At 47.1% G+C, this 18,555-nt stretch overlaps 1 protein-coding gene across 5 annotated transcripts in view; it reads left to right on the forward strand.

The window, feature by feature from the left end:
• The window catches only part of PALLD (palladin, cytoskeletal associated protein), a 458,616-nt gene that overhangs the window by 151,842 nt on the left and 288,219 nt on the right, over window positions 1–18,555 (forward strand). The window contains exon 1 of one of the 5 annotated variants that reach the window (XM_051842558.3): window positions 941–1,207. The exons of the other annotated variants lie outside the window; for them this stretch is intronic. The gene's annotated coding sequence lies outside the window, so the exon portion shown is untranslated. Of the gene's footprint in view, window positions 1–940; window positions 1,208–18,555 lie in introns of those variants that run through there. 5 annotated transcript variants of the gene reach the window in all.

Consider the following 18,555-nt stretch of genomic DNA (forward strand, 5'->3'; position numbering starts at 1 on the left):
CGCTCTTTCTAACATGGTTCCTAGTTGACTTCAGGGATCTGCCCTGACATTTCCCACGCTCCATGAAAATTGATAGCTTCATGGATCTTATATGAGTTTCTCCTTTACACCTCTGAATACAAACTTGGATTTTGGTTTCTTGGAGGGGCAAGGAGAAGCCATTCTGAGACTGAAAGGTGGGAGTAGCGAGCTCAGCTTTTAAACAGGGAGCACCGCGTGCCGGTGGGCGCCGCGGCGCGTGGTGTGTCTCCGTGGTGTCGGTGCGGTTGGCGAGCACTCGGACATGAGGCTGCAGAGAAAGGTTGTGGGACGACCAGAAGCGTGCGCGTGCTCCTCTCTCCAGGACTTGCAACCTGGGGCCTGCATTCCCTGGGTGTTAGTGGAAGGACTTGATGAATGGCAGACTTGTTCAACACGGAAAAGAACAAAGGCCAGATTTACTCTGGCATTCCTCTTCCCAGGGGCTTCGGGTGTAATGTGGTAATTAATTTATAGGGTAGCGGTCAGGCACCGTCAGGGGAGCCATTTAGCTCAACCAGAGAGAGCACAGATGGAGAGGATCAATGAAAGCTGGCCCTCGTGGAATAGTCTAGAAGGAGGATGAGGAAGGACGTGATTGCTTTGATAGCCAACACCACCTCACTATTGGCTGTCGCCTGCACTTCCCGCCAAGGTGTCTTGAGCGCTGGAGGAACAGAGGGCTTTCGGAAAGGGCGCGCCCTGAGAATGGAACTCGCTCCTTACCTCCGCCGTGGGTGACTGCAAGCCCGCCTCCCCGCCACCGCGGGCAAAGTAAAGCGATCAGCACAGGGGGCGAGGGGAGCTATTTGTGGACCTCGACCGCATTCCTCCCCAGGACACACCCTCTCCCCTCCCCGCAGCCCGGTCTGTGGCGGCGCGCACACGCGCCCCCGGCGGGACGCAGCGCACTCGGCTCGCTGCAGTCGGGCCGCCCGCACCCGCCGCGCTCGCCGCTGCCTCGCCGCCAGGCGGCTGCCTGCGAGCCGGCGCCACTCGAGACGTCTTCCGCGCAGGCTGCGAGGTGCCGGCCTTTTTGGCAACGCGGCTGCCCGTTAATTTTCTCCGCCATATTCTGCAAACTGGACTGCATTCTCAGCCTTCGGGTTGCAAGCCGAGGCCATCGGCGAGATCTGTAGGACCCGAGCAGACCGTGTTTGGGAGCCCAGGGTGCGATCTGCCCCATCTGGTAAGTGTCTGTCTCAAAGCATGCAGGGGTGCATGGGAGCCCGGCGGCAGGTCCTCGGGAGAAGCGTGCGCCTGGGGTTGTTGACCATTCTCCCGATCAGATCCTTTCTTGGGACCCACTCCTGGGGCCCGGGATGGAAGGTCCTGCTCCGCGGGACTTTTCTGTTGTTGGAGTTGGGATGGGGGAGGGGAGGAAGGCGTGCGATCACCCCCGCCCCCTTCCCGTGCGGAGCGGATACTTTGAGAGAAACTTCGCTTTCCCTCTTCTCTCCGCCTGGAGCAGTTTCACACTCGGTGTGTTTGTATTCTTTCTGCTGCATCCCTGGTTGAAACAGGAGGAACCTTTGACAACGCCGTCAGTTGCTGACAGCCTCAGAGCCGTTCAGCTGCTGAATGAAGTCTAGCTGGAAACACTTGGTCTCCTGGGATGGTTTTTTTTTTTTGGGGGGGGGTGGGGGTTCCCATTCGAGATCTAGTGGCTTTCACACCTGTGGCTCTTCAATGACCTGAATGTACGTTTGTTTGTTTTCCGGGGTTTCACTGGATGGCAGCCCTTTGTCTAACAAAATCGCTCCTTTCCCGGTTCTCTAGTTCTCCAAGCCCTTTGGATGAGGTCCCTGTGGTTGGCTGTGGTCCTCTTTCGGGGAACAAGTGGCCAGCAGAGCACAATAGGGAAGAATGCATTCCTGATGACTCGTCTACCATGGAAAGACTACTCCGTGGAGCTGACAGTGCCCATTAGTTTTTATGAAAAGCAGCGCTGTCGCTTGTTTTAGCGATGTTCGGTCTGGGAAACCTCTTGAAATGAGCTAATCCAAAAGAAACCAGCGTGACTTTTAAAGGCAGATTTCCCCCAATCTGCTGACACCACAGGGACCCTGAGCACCTCCGGGATTCTGAAGTCACCTCTGCCATCACTGGCAAGGAGGCTGTGGATGAAAGAGGGGGGAGATGTGACTATGGCAAGGACCCTTTGAGAAGGGGGCTGTCCTTTCCGAAGTCCAGGTTTTTCCACTGTCTGATGACTAAGAAAATCATCAGGGTACTGGAATGTAGTTTCACATCTTCGTAGGTTCAGTTGAATTTCTGTGCACATGATGAAAAGACTTTCAATATCCCTTCTTTCACTTCCAAGTGGAGCTCAGTGGAATGCTTGTTTATTTCTGTTGCTGATAAATCCATGGGAAATCTCTGCTGAACCCAGCAATTTGGAAAAGCAAGTGCTAGCTTATAATTGTGCGCTTAATGGCAACCAGGTTATTTTCAGTAACCAGAGAGTCTTGCATTTTCCCCTTCCCACTGTTTTAGAGGTTGCATGAGCATGCATTTGAACTTCCCCTACCTGCATCTGAAATGGAAAGTCACCTTTCGGTGTCTGATGAAAAAGATTGCCGCCAGATACCTTACAGGCTATAAAGTAACGCATTTCTGAAAAGACTCCGCTGCTAGATGTTCATGTCTAGGGATCCTATGCAATTCCTCATTGTTCCTCTAGGGAAGGCATACGGTGTACTTTGATCACTACAGTGGTTTCGTCTGTTTGTTGTGTGGTTTTGCTGTGTCTTTTTTTCTTTTTGCTACAGAAAGTCTTCTTTCTCTTAGGTGAAATCACAGGCTAGCATCAGTGATCATGCTCAGGGCTGAAATGAAGGAGTACATCGAAACTTTTAAGCATAACCTTCTCATCCCATAGAAAGTTCTGCAGTCTTCCTTAAAACTCCCACTTAGCAACTGTCATAAGATGATGCTAAGTGCCCTTTAAAAGAGTATTTTTACTTGGTTGATTTTTATTCCCTCGAGCTTTAATCGTACTTTGCCAATACATGTTGAACTGAGGTGCCTGAGGCACACCCAGTACACTTACCACCCCTTTAAAGTCTGCATACTTAACTCTTTGAACAGTTTCTTTGAAAAAATAAACAAAAGCTCTAGTGGCACTTGCAAAATACAAGACGGGGTCCTCTGATGTGATGGCAGATGGCAGTCGCGAGAGATTTGTTTATGCTCAGGACAAGCTGAGTGTCTCTTACATTAATCATGAATTGAATAATTGATCCCTCGCACCTTGGGCTGCACTTGGCGTCCCACCATCAATTTAAAGGTAGGTTCCTATTGAGGGCTAGTTCACTTGGAAATCCTTTCGGAGCCTATCAAGTGATTTCACAGCTGGGTCAAATCTAATGGTAACGTGCACTATGAAATGCAGTGACACAGGCTTCAGGCTCTCCTGGCTTTTCCATTTCACAGGCAGGCTCCAGTGACCTTCCCATTTGGTGGTCACTTCCAAAGATGGTGGGGCTGATGGATACAATGGGTTTCTGTAAATGTAATTAAATGTGTCTCTGCCAGCTGCCTGTGGTATTTGTGAATGTTTTCGTAAGGAAAGCTGTTCTTCGGCTTTATCTGCCCACTGTGGTTTGTGGCATGTTGTGCGATTCTGCAGCCCTAGCAGTTTTTTCCTGAATGATTGAGTTATGATGTCATGTGCTATCTCAGCGCCCGAACCTCTCCAAGGCTTTGCTGGGGTCTGTGTGCCTGAGCGAAGGGAGTGGAAGCTCCCTCGGAGCGCACTTGGTAGCGACTCCCCGTCTACTCCAGCACATTCCATTGCCTGGAGACCAAAGCCACCAAATGATTTGCGGTCAGAGTGATTTGGGGCTGGTTCGAGATGATTTAAAAGGAAGGTTATGGGCACATGAAGTGTAGGGTAAAGAAAATATATTTTACTACTTTATTGAGACCACATGGCTCCAACTTGAACTTTTTTTTAACTTGGAAATCATTGGCTGCACTGGCTCACAGGGCTCCCCCTGCTCTTTTATTCAATTTTACTGCATAGAGCAAAGAGCTGTGCTCTCTTTTTGATCAGCTTGACCTCCCCGTTATTTCTGAAACTCTGCAAAAACTCTTCATGCTCAGGAATACAAGGAAAGGTGGGATTTATCTGTTGTGCTCTTCAAAGACCCAAGAGCATTGCTGGAGAAGAGACCCTACTCTGTTCAGTAACTGAAAGAAAGATCTCCCATGGCAAGCTGGGGTTGGGGGCAATGGGAAAGAAGCAAGTGCCAGTCCACCCCTTGGAACCAGGGGGTCACGGAATATCCGACTGGGCAGTGAGTGCATGTCTCCTGCTGAGTGGGAGGGTTGAGTTTGGTCAACCTCCTGAGGACTTAGTACACCCTGTGATTAATACTGGAGCCAAATGAAACATAGTCTATCTTTTCCAGCACATGAGAAATGATGAAAGGGCTCAGAGACACGGCCCCTTCTCATTAGTGGTCCATGGGAACACAAGACCCTTGGGCCCACACTTCATTCGTGAGACTTAGCTGCCGTCTCCTCCCTCTCCTCTATGGGTTACCACAAGCTGGCACCATAAACCACCTATTACCACCAAACAAGTTCCCAAATCTCTGTCCAGCATCAACTTAAAATATCTATTATTACTTCACTCTGTGGCTCATGCTCATCCTATTTCAATTCTCAGAGCACGTGCTATAGTCTCATCCATTAAAAGCTGTTGAATAGCCAACACTGATGTCCAAGTTGGTGTTATGAAACTGAGAGGGGAAGCTACATGGAAAGGCTAGTCTTTGGCAGCTATTAGCCTGGGGTCTGAAGGCTGTGATTATGATGTAATGGGAGGCTGCTTGAGGTATCTCCAGCGAGTCTTCATACTTGCCTATGATCCATCTGAGCCAGTCTGGACTCCCACAGTGTGAGTCTATGTATAGCTAAGGGTTTAAAGGAAAGCATGTGGTGATCAAATTAGTGTGGTGGCTTATGAGAAAATCTTATAACCATAGAACTGGAAAAATGTCAAGGCAATCTTGTGTGATGGAAACCAAATGACACTGGTCTTCAAGTTCCTGGGTTTGCCATTGTGTGACCTTGGATAAGTTGCTTAATCTTGCAACACATCGATAAAGCACCATATAGCATTTTGTAGGGAATTTTATAAATAGGGTGTCCCAGGAGTCTCAAGACAATGCTGGGAGGCAGGCAGAATAGGTAATGCTATTTCCATTTTATAAGGATGGAAACTCGGGCTCTGGAGATTAATGACTTGCCCAAGGTCACACAGCATGTGAGCACTAAAGTTTGGCCTCAAACTCAGAACATCAAGCTTTAAATCCCATATCCTTTCCACTGTAGCAGGCAGCTCCCACAACTCTTAACCTCTACAGCCCTCGCTCTCCTCGTTTGCGAAAATGAGACATTTGGCCCTGAGTGTTACGGTCCCTTCCAACTTCAAATTCTGCGTCTGATGAATCACCGGCTGGAAGGGACTTTAAGAAATCACTTAGTCATATTCCGTGCTTCCAGCAGGACTCTATCTCAACTATTTAGAAAAGAAAATGAAAGCCCTTTTCTCCCGATCCTTGAGCAGAGCAGGCCTCAGAGCGTGTCTGAGAGCTGTCTGAGGCAAGAATGAAAGGAGGCGCCAGGATGGCACTGCTCACCGGGGAGATCTGTGCTCCGGGGCCTGCAAGCAGGGCGCCTTGCCGCCCTAGAAGTGCATGCCTGGTCCTGTGACGGTGTCTAAAGTAGACAAGGAGAGTCACAGGCACGCTCTGCTGGCTGGGGAGGGATTCTACCAGTGAGCTCTGAGATGGTTACTCTGCTGAGAAGGGAAGAGAGCCAAGTGACTCAGAAGTGATCTTTCAGCGTGTTAAGCACTCCTGGCCAGAGGGGTGACTGCAAGTCAATGGTAGTGTTCCTGTTTAAAGACACACCGCAGAACTCCTCTGAATTCAGTAGGTGTGACCAACTGAAAGCTACGCTAAGCTACTTCTTGCTTTGCTCATGTTGGAATGATTGGTGGCACCATGGCCGTGACAGTAGGGGTTCACCCTGCACATGGGGGCAAGGGTGGATTCAGAGCCCTGCTCCGGGCTTTCTCCAAGAAGGGAGAGCAGGCTCAACAGGATAAAGCACTAGTTAACATCTAGTGTGCTTTCTAGGATAACTACCAGCAATCAGATAAAAGGCAAGTTTAATCTCAAGTTACTCAGCTCTCTTGGTTATAGTTTTAAAACATTAATCAGTCTCCTGTGTTCTTCTTTCACTCCCGTGAAGTAAATGCTAAGAAAAAGGGAAGGACTTTGGAGCCAGAAGCTTGAGTAACTACCATAATGCAGTGTGTGACTTAGTGATTGAACTTGGACAAAGCAGTGTCTACTCCCAGCCTCATTTTTTTAATCAGGAAAATGGGCCAACAACACCCATTTCAAAGCCGACCATGCCTAAAGATCAAATGGGGGACATAAGTGACTGCTCTGTGTAGAAGTCAGTTGACATCATAAGTGGTGGTGGGCCAGGTCAGGCCTTTTCAATACACCATGAAGTCACCAGCCTTTCCTTTATCCCCCCCCACCTAATTCCGTTCCCAGGCTGGAATCCGAATCGGGAGTTTTCCCAGGCTTACTAGGTGTCCAGCACATAATGGCCATTAATCCTTGGAAGTATTCTAAAATAAACGTGGTATCCCTATTTTATTATCAGGCAACTCTGTCCCAAAAAGGATAAGCGTCTTGCCCAGGTTCACGTGACTAAACTGGGAACCGAGTCGGCCTTACTCCAAAGCCTCTGTTCTCAGACCCTGCGGTCTCTGAAGAAGTGGAGCCTCTTTCTACCCGAGTGCAGCCCCTGTCTTCTTGGATTCAAGTTGCATTTGGTCGGCTGGTGATCCTTTGAGTGGACTCCTCTGCTGTTTTGAGCCTAGACTCGGTTCGAGGGCTTTGTATAGTCCCTTACTTAAGGCTTTAGGTCTTAGTGTCTTAGTCCATTCGTACACTATAGCAAAAAAAAAAAAAAATACTATGGACTGGATGGCTTACAAACACTGGAAATATTGCATTGTGTTCTGGAGCTGACAAGTGCAAGATGAAGGCACTGGGTGACTTGGTGTTCGGTGAAGGCTCACTTCCTCCTTCATAAATGGTGCCTTCTGGGCTGTGTCATCACATGGGGGAAGGGCTAATGAGCTCTTTTTGGCCTTTTTAAAAAAATAAGTGCACGAGTCAAGTTCATGAGTGCCCCACCCTCAATGACTGAAAAGGTCCCACTTGACCACCACCTTGAGATTAGGATTTTGACATATGGATTCTGCAGGAACACCAACATTCAGACCATAGCAATCGGCGTATTCTGATGCGCACACCACAGCCTCCTCTCCTTTTCTTGTCCTTGTTCCTGCGTGGCTGCGGCACCTTCCCCCCTCCCTCCCACTCCAGGCATCAATCCCTCCTCTTAGAAATCTCCCGCATCCTCTCATCCTCTTTTCCATCTTTTTCTCAGAGCCAGATATTCCCCCATAGGGACTTTGTAGCTCCCCTGCTTAGCTCACTCTGTGATGTCAGACTGTCATGGGGGATGTTATGCCGTCCCATTTGGGGATTGAAGGTACATCCTCACTCCCCCACTCCCGCACCAGCACATTAACTGTTTTACCTTCACTGGGATGAAATATCAGTGTGGTACATACAGCCACCATGTTATTCTTGAACACTGTAGAATATGAACTTCAGAATTGTGAAAGTTATCTAGGCAATAACTTTTTTTTTTTTTTTTTTTTTTTGGACAGGCAGAGTTAGACAGTAAGAGAGAGAGATAGAGAGAAAGATCTTCCTTCCGTTGGTTCATCCCCCAAATGGCTGCTACAGCCAGCACCCTATGCTGATCCAAAGCCAGGAGACAGGTGCTTCCTCCTGGTCTCCCATGCGGGTACAGGGCCCAAGCACTTGGGCCATCCTCCACTGCCTTCCCGGGCCACAGCAGAGAGCTGGACTGGAAGAGGAGCAACAGGGACAGAATCCGGCACCCCAACTGGGTCTAGAACCCTGGGTGCCGGTGCCGCAGGCAGAGGATTAGCCAAGTGAGCCGCAGCGCCAGCCATCTGGGCGATAACCTTTATTTACAGACAAGGAAACTGAGTCTAGAGAAGTTAATTGTCCAACCCAAATCACAGTTCTGAGCCAGAGCTGGGGCTGCTTCCAAGTTAGTCTGTATTGTTTTCAAAGTGCTCTAAACCTGCATTTTGTCCTTTACATCCAGCATCTTATCACGTGGTCATCTTCCCAACTGGGGTGGCTCTGTCTGCCCTTAGAAAGGAATCTTTCCCTTGGCACAAGAGCCTGCTCAGACTCTTAACTCATCACGGGAAATGTTGGGGACTTTGATTGATTGCTTTTTTAACTCACCATCCATCGCTTCTGCTGAGCTTAAGCCTATTTCAAGAATACAAAGAACAACTGGTCACTCTCAACCCTAATTCATGAATTGGAAGAGTTAAGCCCCTTTCCTTGGTTTTCCTAAGGTTAAATAATACCAGATCTTTTTTGTTTTGTTTTGTTTTTTCCCCCCATAGTTCTTGTTCTCCAACAATTTCATCATCTTTATTTCTATCTGTTGAATTATGTCCAAGTACTCTGTGCCTCTCAAACTGTGAAGTCCAGAACGGGACAAAGTCTCATAAAGGTATGATAAAGTGACGATGACCTCACACTTTCTTCAAACTGGGCCTCAGTTCGTGCAGCCAACTTTCACACTCACATTTTAAGTGATAGCTGGCCCTCCTTGGCTCATTTTCAGCTCATTATTCTCATTTGGCTGGACATTGCTTAGTCTGTGTTTGTGGTAACGATCATTTCCTCTCTGTATCATTCACAACTTTTCCTGTTCAGCTGTTTCTTTCCTTTTACTCCAGACAGCTTCTCCAATTGATCAACTCATTTGGGAACCTAATCCTATTCTTCCACTTCTTAATTATTAGCCCTAGCTACTGTCCCAAGAAGCTTAGCACATTTATAGCCCCTGGAAATCACCAATCTGGAAAGCAGACCCTGGAGACTTTTTGGTCCCTCAAAGCACTTCTCCCTCATGGCTCCAGGATTTAAAAAGCAAGCAGTCCATCTTCGAACACAAGGCTCTCAACTGACCATCATACGGGGTTAAAAGTTCTGCATAAAGTAAGAGATCTCCAGGGAGTCATGTTCTTTTTTTTAAAAAAAAAAACAAAAAAAAAACAAAAAAAAAAACACTTGATCTATCTATCTATCTATCTAGTAGAAAGATAGAGACACAGAGAGAGCTCCTATCTCCTGGCTAATTCCCCACGTACCTTCAATAGCCAGGGCTGTGGGTCACAGCCAAGAGCTGAAAACTCAATCCAGGTTTCCCATGTGGATGGCAAAAATCCAACTACTTGATCCCAGGCCTGTTCCCTCCCAGATGGCATGAGCAGGAAGCGAGAATCAGGAGCAGAGGCTGCACTTGAACCCTTCTCTCTGATATGGGATGTGGTCGTCTTAACTGCAAGGCCAACTCCTCCCCTTTAGAGAGCCCTCTTAATATCTGTAGCTAAAGTATCTCAAACCATACCCAGATCTGTCTTGGTTATGGTGGTGGAAGTCTGTAAGATTCTGCTTTGGCCCAAAAATGTGATAATTACAAACATTTACATTTATAAACCATTTTTATCTCCATTAGCATATGCAACTCATGTAAAGAAATACATTATTCCAGTTTCATTGATGAAGAAAGTAAGGCTCACTGAGGTAAAGTAGCTCCCACAGTCTCACAGCAAAGAAGTCGCATTTCCTGTCTTCAGATTCCTTGTACTCCACCACATTTCAGTAGTTTTAAGACCTTGGAATTCCTAAAGATCCCATGGCCAATCAATGGCTAGATGCTTGTCAGACATACAGATTCTGGGGCCCTGGCTCCAAAACAGATTGATTAAGCCTGGGTTGTCCTTGGGACCTTCCTGGAAAGAAGCATCTGAGGAGGCTTTGAATAAGTCAGTGGCCCTTACCAGGAGAAACCCTGTCCTAGATTACCCGGTGTGGGTCAGGCTCATGAAATACAGCAGATCTACATTTTGGCCTGTGATAAAGCTGGCACTGAAAAACCAGCCCCAAAAAACTCCGATCCCCGACAAGTGCTCCCTGAATACCCTGGGCCTGTGGCTGGGGCTCTCCGAGAGCCTGCCAACCCAGTCTGGTTCAAACCTGCCTTTGGTCCCTTCAGCTTTGTCCACCCATTTAGCTCCCCTCTTTTGAGTCCTATGCTGTGGCTTTTCACACAGGTCTTCCATATACTCTCTGGGCCCTGATTCTGTAAGTCTCTGCAGCTCAGAAAGCTGGTCTCTCCAGGCCTTTGCACGTGTGACCATAGAATGAAGCTGAATGCTGAATCATGGGTGAATCTGATGACTCCTAGGGACATCTTTATCTGGGGACCCTCTAACGGTGTTCACCCCAGCTGGCAATCACTTACAGACTCCTCTGAAGGGCAGTGTCACAGCCAGCTTCCTCAAAGGGAGACACGGTGGTTCTTGCAGTCCTACCAGACACTCTAGGTTAGGTGATGGGTGGCGCCGTGAGCATTCGGAGTGCACATTGCACCGGGCGTTGTGCTGACCCCTTCCCATGAGTCATGTCTTGTTGCCTTTTTTTTTTTAAGATTAATTTAATTATTTGAAAGGCAGAGGTGAGAGCTGTCTGCTGGCTCACTCCCCAAATAGCCACACTAGTTGGTGCTAGGCCAGGCTGAAGCTAAGAGGCTGGAACTCCATGTGGGTCTCCCGTGTGGGTCCAGGGGCCCAAGGACTTGGACCATCCTATGCTGCCTTCCCAGGCGCATTAGCAGAGAGCTGGATTGGAAGTACAACAGCTGGGATTTGATCCAGTGGCCATACAGGATGCTGGTGTTGCAGGCGGCAGCTTAATTCCTGTGCCACAATGCCAGTCCCTCTTTCCTTTGGATTAGGGACAAGTCCAGGGTGATCATACATGCTACCTGGTTTCTAGTTTTAGGACCAATAGACTGGCTGAAAGTGTATGTGGAACACAGGGACTGTAGTCTTGGTAGCCCGGTTCCATTCACTGCCTCTTTCAAGTGCAACCATTTTCTACACAATAGGCTGACTCTCCCCACACTTCTTCAGAAACAGGCAGATTCTGACAGTGGAACAGGAAACAATAACACACTTTGATAGCAAATAACAATGTGAAGAAACTCTGTCCCCCTCCCCCCCATCTTGGTCTCTGTTATCTTAACACCCTGGAGAGAAATTTCCAAACATTAGTCTCTAGAGTGATTGCTCTGTCTTTGCCTGATGAGTGAATTCTTTGGGAAGACAGCAAAGTGTTAGGGGCTGGAGGGAAAGGGATGCTTGGGGCCTTCTTAGAACCAGACTTAGAGCCTTAGAATGTTGCCCACATACAAAAGCTTAAGTTTTGCTGGAAGAAATAGTTACTTGTTATGTTCTAACTTGGCAAGCTGTGGAATAGCACTAATGTTAAGAGACTTGTTAAAGGATCTCAGAGTGTTATGGCAAAATACTCCACCCTATCCTTAATTAGGTCGAGTTAAATTAAAAAGGAAAGAGTCTGGTTTGCTAACCACAGTGGAAGTACTGCTCTTGGGTGGAATTCCTATCCAGATTACCTCGTCTGACTTGAGGATAATGTACAGGAAACAATTGGGGTTTTTCTTTCTTTTGGTTTTGATATTTAAGCTACAAGGCACTTGCAGTCCAGGACTGGCCTGTTTAAGCTCTTGCTGCTGGTTATCATAATGTGAGGTGTGCAATACACTGTGTATGATTTCCAGTGCACATGTGCTAGTTATTACTACCAATGTGAATATCTACCAGGACATGAATCAAGGCCCCCAACACAACCTGCCAACACACTTTAAAAATTTATCTGATGGAAAAGCAAAACTTTCCTCTACTAATGAAGAGTGTCTGAAACAGCTGAGTGGCACCATTGCACTCCTATTTGCAAACTGCAGATGGTGTTACCAAGGCTGGGAAATAGAAGCATGGTTCTGTATTTTAGTTTCTCGTGTAGGTCTTCACTTGAATAATAGTAGTTAACCTTTACCGAGCTATGATCAGGAACTTTTTTACATTTATTTTTTCCTGGACTCTAGTAATTCTATGGCATAAGTAGTTATTAACTCCATCTCTTGATTAGGACAACTGAAATTCAGGGGGGCTAAGTAACTTGGCCCCAGTTCGTACATCAGGAAAATGACAGAGTCAGGACGCTACCCAGGTGTGTTTGACTGCAGAGCCCAGGCTTTCTGGAGGACATTCTTTCTTCAAAACCACTGGACACCTCCAGAGAGGGGACTGGTTAGACAATTAGCTCCATTGGCTTCATATGGAAGACAGGTGCTCTGTGGATGCTGATGTCCAAACCTCTGTTGGGCATGGACTTTGTCCCTAGAGCTTAGACGGGCTCCATCATTGCATCCACCCAATAAACAAGTAAGGAAGCTCTGGCGTGCCCCTCTTACTGCTGAATGACTCCTGTTCTCCCACCAGCCAGCATTGCCCTGTGGCCCTAAGGCTTGGCTGATTTCCTGTCTGACCATGGTATATGAGTAGGGCACAAAAGCCACATGGCAGTTGTAGGAAGGAGGGCACAGGAATGGAGCCTGAAAGTGTGATTCTGATCCTGGACATCAGTGCTCGCGAGAACTCTCCCCATCTCCTGTGCACCTCTTTTTCATGTTGTAGTGTTTCCTTTAAATAAGGTGGCCGTGTCATCTGAAGCTTTGTGGAGATAGCACGTGCACTGGATGTAGATTTCTTTTATGATTCTGAATCTTCCACTAAATATCCTTCTTCAGATAGCCTTTCTGGTCCTCAATATCCCAATCTGTAAAATGGAGGCAATAGTCCCTACCTGTGAATACGGTTGTAGAGACTGAATGACACAATGCTTGTGTGTAGCACGGCACCTGCCCTGGTTTACTAGTCCAGCCCTCGGAAGGTCAGCTGTGTCCTTCTTCTCAACTCCTCAGCCCCCTCTGTATGTCAGTAAGCTGTGCCTACTGTACAGCTAGGATCAGGGGCTTGTGACCCGAGATGTGTCATGCATAGTGTTACCTGTAGGGAGGCAGTATGGAGTGATGTATACACGTTCAATCCCTTCAGCACACTGATGGAGCTTAAACTCTGCTCCTCCGTTTCCCATGTGGCCTTGGGCCAGTTCTGTAACCTGCCAGGGCCTTGGTCTTCTCCTCTTTAGAATGGGCCTACTGGTGGTACCTGTGTCACGGAGCTTTGGGGAGGGCTGAAGTAGTTAATGGGTGATGAGCACTTGGCAAATACCTGACATGGAGTGAGCACTCCCTAAATGTCACCTACCATTCTCATGACTAGTAGTACTACTGGTCATCTCTTGGTTCCCTCTTGTAGGCTTTTAAAAATACTTGGTTATGGTTAGCTGTGCAGAGTAAGGACATGAAACAGATTTTCTCAGTGCAAACAGGGCTGCTCACAGGGCTCGTGGGAGGCTGAATGCTGACCTGGGCCCCATTAGCACCATTCTCTAACCAGCTCGGGCACGGGGCTGTAATGAGGATTATTAAAGTAACATATGGAAAACTCTTACAGCTAGCTCTTGGGAGAGGAAAAAGGCACTAAATAAATACAAGGAATTATTAAAAACTAGGAGACGACCTCACAGGGATGCTGAGCCTTGTATGTTATTTGCTGTTCTAAGAAGAAACCAGGGCAGGGAGCCAACTCCATCACCAGGTGACAAAGTGGTCTCTTGGCTGCTGTTCAAGGGCTGGCTTCACCTCTGCAGATCCCAGGCCATTGGTGGCCTTGTCCTGACCTAGGGCAGCTCAACTTGTAGGAGGGAGAAGGGCTGGGGGCCTTCGTCCCAGGCCAGATGCTCTCTTAGCCCCTCCTCTTTGTGTGTTACATTCCCAAGGTGCTCCTTTGGGGGAGCTGGGTTTGCTGGTGGAAGTTAGAACTCACCAGGCAGAATATTGATGATGAATTCCCATGGGTTCCAGTGCAGATGGATGGCTTAGGGGCTACCAGCATTCTTTTGCCACAGCAGGATACTAGTTCAAGACTGGGCCAAGTGTGGGGCTTCATTGCCAAGCCCCTGACAAGTGCGTGGAGAGCACCACACTCTGCAGTTGTAAAGGTATCGGTGCGCCAGCCCCTCTTAACTTCCCCGCCCAGCCCGAGACATTCCTCTTTCCAGACCAATCCTAATGCTCAAATGAAATGTACTTGAAGTGGTCTCCAGGTATCGCTTGTGGAGTGGTATATGAGGCATCCAAGAATGAATCAAGATCTGGCCCACTGCCACTTCACAGCCCAAGGCCTCTGGTTTTCCCTTGATATCAGTGGCATATGACTCATTGCCATGGTCTCAAGCAATCATGATGGAAACAGCCTGTTTTTCTAGAAGATAAAGATAGTATCTTTCTGAGTCTCATCATTCAGGAACATATAGCCCCTCATGACACATTACCTTTATTTATAGTTTTCTGATAACAATGCAATTTTCTTATTTTTTTCTATTTATTTATTTGACAGGTAGAGTTATAGACAGTGAGAAAGGTCTTCCTTCCGTTGGTTCACCCCCGAAATGGCCACTATGGCCGGCGTTGTGACGATCCGAAGCCAGGAGCCAGGTGCTTCCTCCTGGTCTCCCATGCGGGTGCAGGGCCCAAGGACTTGAGCCATCCTCCACTGCCTTCCCAGGCCACAGCAGAGAGCTGGGTTGGAAGAGGAGCAACTGGGACTAGAACCCGGTGCTCATATTGGATACCGGTGCCGCAGGCAGAGGATTAGCCAAGTAAGCCATGGCGCCGGCCCCATACAATGCAATTTTCAAATACTGGTGGCTTCTCCACATAATGGTCTAAATAGAATGAGATCCCAATCTTCAAAACTGTTCCCCAAGTTAAGGTATTTATGTTAATAGTATATAAAACCAGTACCTTAGTACAAGTATCAAACCATAGCTTGACCTCTTAACTTGAATAGCAAAAACAGGGAAAGAAAAAGCAAGATTGGAGAGTCCACTACACCAGAGAAAAACTTGCATTGCTTCTCTTTCCTTCTTCAGCCGGTGTCAAAGGAGCTACGTTAGTCATCAGTAGGAAATGGCTTGGACATCTGCTCTACAACACAGAAGTCCTGAAGAAGATGGCAAGAGTACAATTCAAATGTCTTCTTGAACATTGAAGATTTTAGTAGGATCTAGTTGGTTTACTTAAGTTCTTTAGGAAGCTTAGACTGATGGTATCAACTACCATGCAAGATATATAGATTATCTGGCTCATTACAATGGGTATGGGGCATATTTTTCTTGTTCATTTTCTCTTCAGAGTTCAAGATTATTAAACTATTTAAAGATTGGCTGGCATTGTGGTGCACCGGGTTAAACTACTCCCTGCCATGCCAGTGTCCTATATCGAAGTGCCAGTTCGAGTCCCGGGTGCTCCACTTCCAATCCAATTCACTGCTAATGCTGCTGGGAAGACAGCAGAAGATGGTCCAAGTGCTTGGGCTCCCACCACTCACGTGAGAAACACGCATGGAGTTATAGGTTCCTGGCTTTGGCCTTGCCCAGCCCTGGCAGTTGAGGCCGTTGGGGCGGTGAACCAGCAATGGAAGATCTCTGTCTGTCTCTGTCTCTCCCTCTCTGTCACTCTGCCTTTTAAATAAATAAATATTTAAAGAAAAAGATATTTTCAATGGCTCCAGGAAGACAAATGGTAGCGGTAGATCTTGATGGGAAGCCTGTGTGAAATGGCCCCTTCCCCTGGGGGAAGCAGGCAGATGCACTCAGAGTACGTGCAAAGCAAGCCCTGGTGGGCTTTGGGGGAGCCCCCTCTAGGTATTCCTTCCATGGCAGCAAACCCCTCAAATGAAAAAAAAAAAAAAAAACCACGTTTGCTTAACACTCATTTTAAAAGAATTACAGGGCGTCCTTATTTCTCCACAGTCTATGCTTAGAGCCAGGCAGCAGCACACCTCCTTTTTTTCCTTTCTCCCTTTCAGTCCACAGAGATTGTTCTCTGTGGTTGTTGACAGCTTCTGAAGGCAACTGGACGTGCACTCTGTCTTGATTTCTGGGCTATCGCTTCTTATAAAGAGCTAATGTGCTCCAGAGAGCACGGAGGCACTTCTTACCCAATGCTTCTAGAACCCATTTTTCTCTGGTTTTCCCACTCACCGGAGCCCTCCCAGCATTTCACACAAAGGACAGGTCCAAGCAGCTGCAGTAGCTCCTCCTGGAGAGCCATTCGTAAGAAAGAGCAGCTTCCACTGTTACATCTCTCACATTCATTAGAAACAGGTGTTTTACAACTGAGAACAATTGGACATCTGTGGCATAAAGGAGGAAGAAAATGGGCCATCTCTTTATAGAGATAGACTCCAGTTCTGTTCTATAGAAGGTCCTAAGTGGAAGCTTTTGTGGTTCAGATGGGATTAAATTAAGATGAGAGAATGCTATCAGGAAAGAAAGTGTAACTCCTGTTTGCCCACCAGGGCTTGCTTTGCACGTACTCTGAGTGCATCTGCCTGCTTCCCTCCGGGGAAGGGACCATTTCACACAGGCTTTAGCTCTAATAAGCTGAAGGAGTGGAGAAGCCTCTTGGAGAGGTGATACTCATCGTTGCTGAATCTCTTGGCCTGAATACTTTTGCATCAAGCCACTGCTTTGAAGGTCTCCTCATGATTGTTGTATATATTGACACTTTAAAAATATATTTTATTACAATTTAAAAATGTCTATTTGAAATTCAGAGAAGCAAAGACACAGACAGATGTGGGTAGTTCCCATTCACGAATTCGCTCCCCAATGCCTGAAACAGCCGGTGCTGGGCCAAGCCCAAGTCAGAAGCCTGAAACTCAATCCAGACCTTCCACCTAGGTAGCAGGGCCGTCCCCTCCTGCCTGCCTGGGTGCACATTAGCAGAAAACTGGAATTGGGAGCAGAGCCAGGACTCAAACCCACGCACTCTGATACGGGATGAGGGCATCGCAAGAGGCGCTTAATCACTACGCCAAGCACTGACATCTTTATTCTTTCGTGCACTTTGTGAAAGACAGTGTTGTTGCAGCGTGAAATAACCACGGTGTTTTCCACAGCCACCATCTCTACTGTGGCTCCAGTCACTCTGTAGTTTTGGTTCTCTTTGTGTCACTGCCCCATGTGAAATTATTTCATTTATGTTGTGGTTTAAGTGCTTATTATCTTCTCTCTGCTCCCATTTCCCCGGAGTAAAAACTACCTGTGAGTGGAAGAAATCTTCCCATCTTCCAGACTTTCAGGTCTTCATTTGTTGCATAACTAACTCCTCTCTTCTTCCAGCAAAACTTCAAGCTCCAACCTAAGGGCTGCTTGAGAAATGTAGCTCACAGTCTGTTGACCTCTGCAAGAATCGCTGCATAGACAGAAGGCATCCTGTTCTTGGGACACTAACTCAGCAAAGCAAGAGCTGTTGCTTGGTCGTTAAGGAAACACAACAGAATACAGTCATAATGTGTCACATTCTACATACCCTCATTTATGATACAATGTGATATTTTTTACCTACTATTTGAAGCAAGATGAGATAATTCCTGGCTGGTATGAATTTTTAACAATTTTTGTTCATGTGTTCGAGTGAGTGAGTGAGCAGAAAAGCAAGCAAGAGAGCGAGCTAGCTCTCATCTGCTGCTCAGTTCCCGAATGCACATGATGGCCAAGGCTGGGCAAGGCAGAAGCTGTGAGCCAGAAAATAATCCAAGCTGCTTCAGCCATCACCACCACCTCCTAGAGTTCATATTAGCAGGAAGCTGGAATCAGGAGGAGAGCTATGTCTCTAACCCAGGAACTCTAATACAGGATGTGGGTGACCCAACTGGCACTTAACCGCTAGGCCATATGCCTGCCCCGGTATGTATTTTTTTTTTTAAGATTTATTTATTTATTTGAAAGTATTACAGAGAGACATAGACAGAGATCTTCAATTTGCTAGTTCATTCCCCAAATGGCTGCAATGGTCAGGGCTGGACCAGGACAAAGCCAGAATCTTCATCTGGGTCTGCACGTGGGTGGCACGAACCCAAATAATTGAGCCATCTTTTGCTGCTTTTTCCAGGCCACTAGCAGGGATCTGGATTAGAAGTGGAGCAGCTAAAACTCATGCTGGCACCCATATGGGATGCCGGCAATGCAGACAGCGGCTTTGCCTGCTACACCACAGTACCAGCCCCCATAAAGATTTTTTTTTAGCACCATTTTGCATAAATAGATACAGTTTTAGAACCATATAGGACAATATTCTAACATTTGTTTTCTTTAATCAGGTTCAGTTTTTTATTGTGATCATATTTTAGAAATCATAGATTGCTTCTCAGAGCAGTGAGCAGCTTCTTTGGCAAAGGAGAATATTATGAAGACATGGTAATGTGAGGAGTCTTCAAAAAGTTCATGGAAAATTCATGTTATAAAAATTTTCTTGGATTTCAAAAAATTTTGTGTGCCAGAATAAACTTATCTTTTATTCCCACTTTCTATGAACTTC

This window comes from Oryctolagus cuniculus, chromosome 2 (genome assembly GCF_051225735.1).
Source record: "Oryctolagus cuniculus isolate XC-2025 breed Fujian yellow rabbit chromosome 2, ASM5122573v1, whole genome shotgun sequence".
NCBI lineage: Eukaryota > Metazoa > Chordata > Mammalia > Lagomorpha > Leporidae > Oryctolagus > Oryctolagus cuniculus.